Consider the following 8,401-nt stretch of genomic DNA (forward strand, 5'->3'; position numbering starts at 1 on the left):
CAACTGAAGCAGGGGGAGACAAGAAGAAAAAGGAAGCCGAGTCGACTGAAGAAGTCGGCACATCCAATAAAGTTGGAACAAGCGATGACGACGGCAGAGTCAATAAGGACAGAGTCGACCGGAACAAGGAGCCCAACAACCGGATGTGGTCCAACGTGATGAAGGGCTTAAAGGTTGAAGATGAATTGGAGATAGCCAATTCAGACAAGAGCTGGAAAGAATCGGAGGTAGTCGATTACGAAGAAGAGTTTGATTCGAAAGAGCAGAATAAAAAAGAGGCCAAACGGACGAGGAGGCAACAGAAGTCGACATCGACACGAAGGGACCGACGGGTCGAGAAGCGCCGAAGTCACAACATCGAAGGAGCTAAGAAGGGCCTTATGAGCAGATAGACGACCGAGAAGGTCGAGGTGCACGGGACCAAATGGGTCATGCGAAGCGGAAGTGGACAGGTCAAGGAGCACGAGTACGGCGGGAAGACGCCAAGAGGAGCTGAAGGAAAGGACCTTGTGGACACACATAGTGATCCGACCTCAAGTTGAGCTTGAGGGGGAGTGTTGAGCGGGCAAGCTCAACCAGATCTGGATTGGTTGAATAAGCCAGAGCCAGATCGGTACCTATGTTGATGAACTGGATAAGTATCTAGATCGGTGTCCAGATATGTCACAGACACACCAAGTGCGAACTAAGACGGAGCACGAATGATGAGGCTATGATGGAGCGATGACGGAATGACACAAGAGCATAAAGATAGAGATGAAGATTAAGGAGAGAAGATGGGCGAAACGAGAATACTAGATTGATATGTCCATGACTGGCGTTGTTCACCTTGAATTCCTTCAAGGTGAACTCAACTATTTATACTAAGTGGCATGCATACCTATTGCACGCATGTGATACAATAGAGCATGTAGGCAGTAGGTACGCATGCATGTGCCAAGTGTTAATAATACAAGGGAGAAATTATGCACATGATGCTAGCTAAAACCTACAATGAGGAAGTATATACATGATTATATGTTAGATGTGTGGCTAACACATAACACTCGATTACAACATGGTTATGTCAAGAGTTCGAATCTTGACACTATCCCCCCTCCAACGATGCCTTCCCAAATCGTTTGTCGGCTTAGATCACCTCCAAAGTATTTTGTAAACACTAGACAAGGAGTAACTCTTCCACAAGACGAGGTATTTAACGCCAACGAGCATGAGCGACCATGTGTGGTCCTCGCCTACAACTAGAACACAAATATCAACGGGTGTGAGCGATCATGTGCGGTCCTCACGGGGAGCATGAACACCAAGGGGCATGAGTGACCATGTGTGGTCCTTGCCGGGAACTGGAACGGTCCTCGCTGAGAGTTGGAACACGAACACCAACGGACGTGAGCAACCATGTTGTCCTCACTAAGAATTGGAACACGAATGAGTGAACGACCATGTGGCCCTCACCGGGAACAGGAACACGAATGGGAGTAATTGACCATGTGTGTTCCTCGCCGAGAACTGGAACATGAACAACAACGAGCATGAGGGACCAGGTCGGTCCTCACCGGGATCTGGAACAGGAACAATAGTTGGAGTGAGCGACCATGTGTGGTCCTCACTGGAGACTGGAACACGAACACCAACGGGCATGAGCGACCATGTGTGGTCCTCACTGAGAACTGGAACATGAACCGCAATGGGCATGAGTGACCATGTCAGTCCTCGCCGAGATGTGGAACATGAAAAATAACTGGAGTGAGTGACCATGTGCGGTCCTCATCGAAGACTGGAACACGAATGGGAGTGAGCGACCATGCGGCCCTCACTGGGAACTCGAACACGAACGACTGTGAGCGACCATGAGGCCCTCACCGGGAACTCGAACACGAACGGGCGTGAGTGACCATGAGGCCCTCACCGGGAACTCGAACACGAACGGGCGTGAGCGACCATGCAGCCCTCACCAGGAACTCGAACACGAACGGGCGTGAGCGACCATGCGACCCTCACCGGGAACTGGAACACGAACACGAACGGGAGTGAGCGTCCTTGTGCGGACCTCACCGGGAACTAGAACACGAACACGAACGGGAGTGAGCGGCCTTGTGCGGCCCTCATCGAGAACTGGAACACGAACACGAACGGGAAAGAAACTAAAAAATAGAGACAATGATGAGGAGAACTAAAAGCCAATGAAAATGATGAGAAGAAACCAGGAGATAGAAATGACGAGGAAGAGAGGAAATGAAGCGATGTTAATGATGGTACGGTGATGATGGTAACTCTAGAAGCAAGGGTGATGACGGAGACGGGTGATGCTTCTAGTTGGAAGGTGAACAAACTGTCATAGACACACCAAGTGCGAACTAAGATGGAGCACGGATGATGAGGCTACGATGGAGCGATGACGGAATGACACAAGAGCATAAAGATAGAGATGAAGATTAAGGAGAGAAGATGGGCGAAACGAGAATACTAGATTGATATGTCTATGACTGGCGTTGTTCACCTTGAATTCCTTCAAGGTGAACTCAACTATTTATACTAAGTGGCATGCATACCTGTTGCACGCATGTGATACAATAAAGCATGTAGGCAGTAGGTACGCATGCATGTGCCAAGTGTTAATAATACAAGGGAGAAATTATGCACATGATGCTAGCTAAAACCGACAATGAGGAAGTATATACATGATTATATGTTAGATGTGTGGCTAACACATAACACTCGATTACAACATGGTTATGTCAAGAGTTCGAATCTTGATAGAATATATCGGTATTCGGAACCTAGAGCCGAACCGAAGAACCGGATTGTACTCTAGAATAGTGAGAACCGGTAGGTTGTTGGAGCCTACAGTCCGAGCCTAGTACATAGGCATAATCCTTAGAGTTAGTGTAAGTCGCTTGTATGAGCATTGAAGTACATGTCGGTACTTCTGTTAGTCCTTTTAAGAACTTGTATATAAAAAGTGTCTTGTTTGACATTTGTATGTACAGAGTGTTATTATTTTGAATTAAGTTTATTGCTTTGCTCTCTTTATCTCTTTTGTGTATTCAAGCTTTCCATTAAACCTCTGTTCAGTGTTCTGCTGTTATCAAGACGAGCTAGTTTTGTCTTAGCTTCCGCACATTATCTTTTACAATCTTCTCCTGTGACCCGGTTGGACCTCTGTTGTTTCTCTTCTGACCGCTCACGGGGGTCTCATACAAGAGAGGAAAGGGATGCTAAGAAGACGATTTCAGACGCGTCCCAGAGGCAACCGAACACGAGAGAGAGAGAGAGAGAGAGAGAGAGAGAGAGGGAGAGAGAGAGCTACACCGACTCTTATACACAGGAAACAAGGGGGGAGGGGTTGTGCTCCCGACGCCACCAAATACACCGATATGCACAAACAAACACGAATGTATGTATATATATTACAAGAGGAGATACAACTCCGGCTCTGAGTCGGACTGAGGTAGGCTAGGTCACAACAACAGTCTGTCGTCAAGCTGTCGTCGGGGAGCTCACGGGCTCGTCGCGCCGAGCGAGGTCTTGCACATGAGGCTGAGCAGAAGTAAACCCTCACAGAACATACAAGCTCTTCACCGGGCTAAACCCTCAACAAACACGAAGGGGAAGAAGAAGAAGAAGAAGAAACCAAGACAAAAGCCTAAAACGAAAGAGGGAGAAGACCAAAGTACAAACCTTAAGGGAACAAGAATAAGATGAAGAGGAAGAACACTACCTAACCCCTAGACCTAAGTGGTATACCCTCCTAACTCAAAATGGGCAACCCCTTCACAAGAGGCGCTCCCTTCGTTTTATAGAACAAGGAGGGAGATGCATTACAATGTAGGATAAATCCCTTATTACATGGGATCCTCTGTCCCGACTTAACTCCTATTATTCACACGTTTTTACAAGGGTAAGTGCACATGGTGCACACCGCCGATTCTCTCGATATTCTCCGATTCCACCTAGGGACGGTTTTCTCCACGACATCCGCCCCCACCTAACCGCGCATCCACTAGTATGCGCCAAACTAAATTCTTGCCAGAGAAGATCGGCCCGTGCTTACCCTTCATCCTCCGGATCACCATTCGCTCCGAACCGGTCGTCCTCGCTATCCAAGTCGCTCGGGTCCGGTTCATCCTCGTGCCGCTTGCCTCTCCGTAGGCTCATTCGACTCGTCAATAGGTCGTTCGCCGTGACCCCATAGCACGCATGCCCCATTGTTGGCCCTTCGTTCAGCCGTATGCACTCTCCGCTCTCCGTCATACGCCTGGTGTTCTACGCTTGAAGAAGACCCGTCGTGGCCCGCTTGCCTTAGTTGATCGTCCGTGTGATCCCGATTGTTGTCCCGTGCGGTCGCCCATCGCCTTCGTCCCCTCACCGCCACCTTCCTTCCCCTTGGTCTTACATTGCCACGTCGGCTCGGATTGCCAAGGCCTCCGGAACCAGTGTGGAGGATCCCTCTCCGGCCTTCTACCCGATATCTCTTGATCCGACAACCATCTGTCGCGCGCGTACTTTCTTTTCAACACCTCCTTGTCTAGCACCGTCTGTATCGAACATTGTCTCGTACCCGTGCTTTGCTTTGACCCTCGATGGCCACACGCACATCTTTTGTTCCGCTTTCAAGTGTGCCCTTTCCGGCTCGGCACACCGCTCCTTAACCGGGTGTCCTCGGTAGCTCACCGGAAGATCACCCTTGCCGCGTCATGGCTTGCATGGCCTCCTTCTTTCACGTAACGCCTTGGTTGGTCGGTGCCTTTGCTGTTGCCGCCTTTGTCCACTTGCCGCCACCTTCCATTACCCTTGGTCTCATGTGGCCACGTCGGCCGAACAACCAGGGTCTCCGGGCAGGTGTGAAGGATCCTTCTGGGGCCTCCGTTTTGTTAGGTCACCGACTCGTGTACCAAGAGCGTCTGATCTTTATCTTTCCGACCCTACATGTCGGGTCTATATTCAGTTCGTGGCGGCCTCGCCGGCCTCATTCCTCCTTTCACTCTGCTTCCCATCGTCCGATCACGTTCACCTACCACCACCGTCCCTTCCTATAGGACTCACGTCGGCACTCGGGCCGACCGTTGGATCGGTGCAAGGATCTTCGTGGGACCTCCCCTTCTGTCTTCAGTTGCCCGCCTTGTCGTTGCCACCATTCCTTACTCTAGGTCTCACGTGGGCTCTCAGGCCGACCGTCGGAGTCTCTTAAACCGGTGTGTGTAAGGTTGCAGCTAACCGCTCGTCGTCTCATCGTCCTGTCACGTTCACCTACCGCCACCGTCCTTTCCTATAGGACTCACGCCGGCTCTCAGGCCGATCGTCGGATCGGTGTGAGGATCTTCGTGGGACCTCGGTTTGCCCGCCTTGCCGTTGCCACCGTTCTTCCCTCTAGGTCTCACGCTGACTCTTGTTGCCGGTTGCCGGAGTCTCTAGAACCGGTGTGTGTAAGGTCGTTGCAGCACCACTCGCCATCTTCGCCGCCCTCTTCTGTTGGTCACATTCACATGCCGCCATTGTCCTTTTCTTATAGGACTCACGCCGGCACTCAGGCCGACCGCCGGATCAGTGCGAGGATCTCCGTGGACCGCCCATCCGCACTTCCTTCGCCTTCGTCCCCTCGCCTCCACCATTCGCTACTCTAGGTCTCACGCCGGCTCTTGGGTTGACCGCCAGAGTCTCTAGAACAGGTGTGAAGGATCCCCCTCAGGCCTCCGTCTAGTTACTGACCCTTATCCCAGGTCGTCTTTGTCCGTAAGTCGAGAGGGTGGCTCGCTCTACACCCTCTCCCGTGGTACCGACGTACCGTGTTCCCGGCCTCTTCGTAGGCCTGCTCTCTCCCCTCTTCCGGGTCGGTTATTCGGAAGTCCGCTCCGCCCGATTCTCGTCCGGGTTTGTCCGTCATTCTCTGGATTGCAAGGTCCCGTTCTCCTGCCGCCACCGTCAGTATCTTGGTCTTACGTCGGATCCGATGCCGACCGCCGAAGTCTCTAGATCCTGTGTGAGGTGACCCATAGGACCGGTCTTCGTTCTCCTGAACTCGTCGTTGCTCTCCTTGTTGCGTTCCCGCCTCCATCTTCCATCTCTTTCGGTCTCACGTTGCCATGCCGGCCGAATTGTCGAGGTCTCCGGTCAAGATGTGGGGACACTGATTTCGTAACGACTCCCGCCGACTCATCTGGGGCCACCAACCCTTTTACTGGTGCCGGTGGATAGCATCCACTCTATGATCGATCAAGCCCGCCTGGGCTTGATTCTCCAATGTCTGGAGTTTCGATTCCGATGCCGATCCTGCCGGACTCATTCCGTACCCTCGATCATCTTCTTCCCGATTCCCGACCTTCGCCCAGTCGGTCTTTCTCCCCATGTAAAAGAGGGTGGCTCGTTCCGCATCCTCTCCCGTATCGGCACCCTCATGCCGATTCTGGCCCCAGTTAGAAAATCCACGACCGGATCGCGCTCCAACCGAATCGGAGTGTCGCGTTGTTCGGTCCCCGGTCGGGTCATTTCTTGGTCTCTTCGTTGACCTTCTCGCGAGCCATTTCCCATCCTACTTCGCTGGCATCATGCTAGGACTCCTCAATACCGTCATCCATATCTTTGGTCTCACATGGGCGTAAGGGCCCGAATGCCGAGTTCTTCGGAATCGGTTCCGAGGGCTCTTGTCCGCTCCTTCCTTGAATCGTCTCGCCGACGATTCTCGGTCTTACGCCACCGCCTTCCTCCTCTAGGGACTCACGTGGGCACTCGGGCCTGACTGCCATCGTCTCGGGAGCAAGTGCAGGAAGTCGCGTAGAATCGCCCGTCCTTTTTACGCCCTCCTTGTCCGTAGCCACCAGCTCTTCGTGGTCGGTGGTCGACTCCTTACCAATCACGCAAGCCCAGCCTGGGCTTGCTTTTCCAATGTCCGGAGCCTTGGGTTGACGTGCCTGAAACCATCGGTCCCAACGTTCCAATCCCGCGATCAGTATCTCGGCCTTGTCCTCGGTTGTTCTTTCTCCGCAAGTTGAGAGGGCGTTTTGTTTCGCACCCTCCTCCCGTCGTACCGTCGTACTGACCTTCTACCACCTCGTGGGGCAAGCTCGTCTCCTCAGTCTCAGCTTGCGGCCTTGATCTTTCCTCTTCCTCGAGCATTGCCTCGAGAGCTGCGTACGCCTCCGCAATCTTGGCCCCAAAGCCGAGCCTTGCCGACTCTCTTTGCCGTTCGGCCTCTTCCCGTTGTGATGGCGCGCCGTCACGCGCCTTCCTCCTAGCCTTCTCAGCACGTTCGTCATCTAGCCATTGGCATACCCTCCCGACCTCCGACTAGTCCTCCGTAAGGCCATTCGCTCCATCCTCGTCTTCGAGCTCAATCCCGATGGCCTCCCGTTCCGCTCGGTCGATCGACCTGATGAACAACAGGACTTTGTTCGCCCCCACCAAACCTTGTTCCCACTCCGGGAGCCGAGGAAGCCGCCGCTCGAACTCTCGGAACGCCTTCATTGCACCCCGGTGGGTCTTCGCCGATGCAACCCACTGGTCGAAGTCACGTCGTCCCTGGCTCTTCCGCCGTCCTCCATATGCCTGCAGGAGCGCCTCTTCAAAGGCCTCCCACGAACTATGAGATTCTCGAAGCTCCTTCACTTCCGCATGCATACAGACGACGACGACCTGACAGAAGAACTCCAGCCTCAACGCCTCGGCTACGTCTCGCTCCTCCATTTCCGCGTTGTAGGCTTCCAAGTAAAATGGGACTTTGTCCCCGTTGAAACGGCCGACTCTTTTGACCACTCGCTCAATCGCTTGCTGCGTCGTCTCTTGTCTTGCTGTTGCTCGTCCAAACTCCCTCACCACTTCAACAAAAAGTTGCGCAAAGCCGTCTTCTTCTAGCTCCATTCTCCCTTGCCACCCTTCACGTCGGGTTCACCAAATATGTCTTGTTGTTACATGCATGCGTGTCGAAGGGCAGGACCACGGGGGTCTCGGACGAGAGAGGAAAGGGATGTTGAGAAGACGATTTCGGACGCGTCCCGGAGGCAACCGAACACGAGAGAGAGAGAGAGAGAGAGAGAGAGAGAGAGAGCTACACCGACTCTTATACACAAGAAACAAGGGGGGGAGGGGTTGTGCTCCCGACGCCACCAAATACACCGATATGCACAAACAAACACGAATGTATGTATATATATTACAAGGGGAGATACAACTCCGGCTCCGAGTCGGACTGAGGTAGGCTAGGTCACAACAGCAGTCTACCGTCAAGCTGTCGTCGGGGAGCTCACGGGCTCGTCGCGCCGAGCGAGGTCTTGCAAACCCTAAAACGAAAGAGGGAGAAGACCTTAAGGGAACAAGAATAAGATGAAGAGGAAGAACACTACCTAACCCCTAGACCTAAGTGGTATACCCTCCTTACTCAAAATGGGCAACCCCTTCACAAGAGGCG

The sequence above is a fragment of the Azolla caroliniana genome, unplaced genomic scaffold (assembly GCF_043228905.1).
Source record: "Azolla caroliniana isolate FFs.n. ecotype wild unplaced genomic scaffold, voAzoCaro1.0.p SCAF_10, whole genome shotgun sequence".
Taxonomy (NCBI): domain Eukaryota; kingdom Viridiplantae; phylum Streptophyta; class Polypodiopsida; order Salviniales; family Salviniaceae; genus Azolla; species Azolla caroliniana.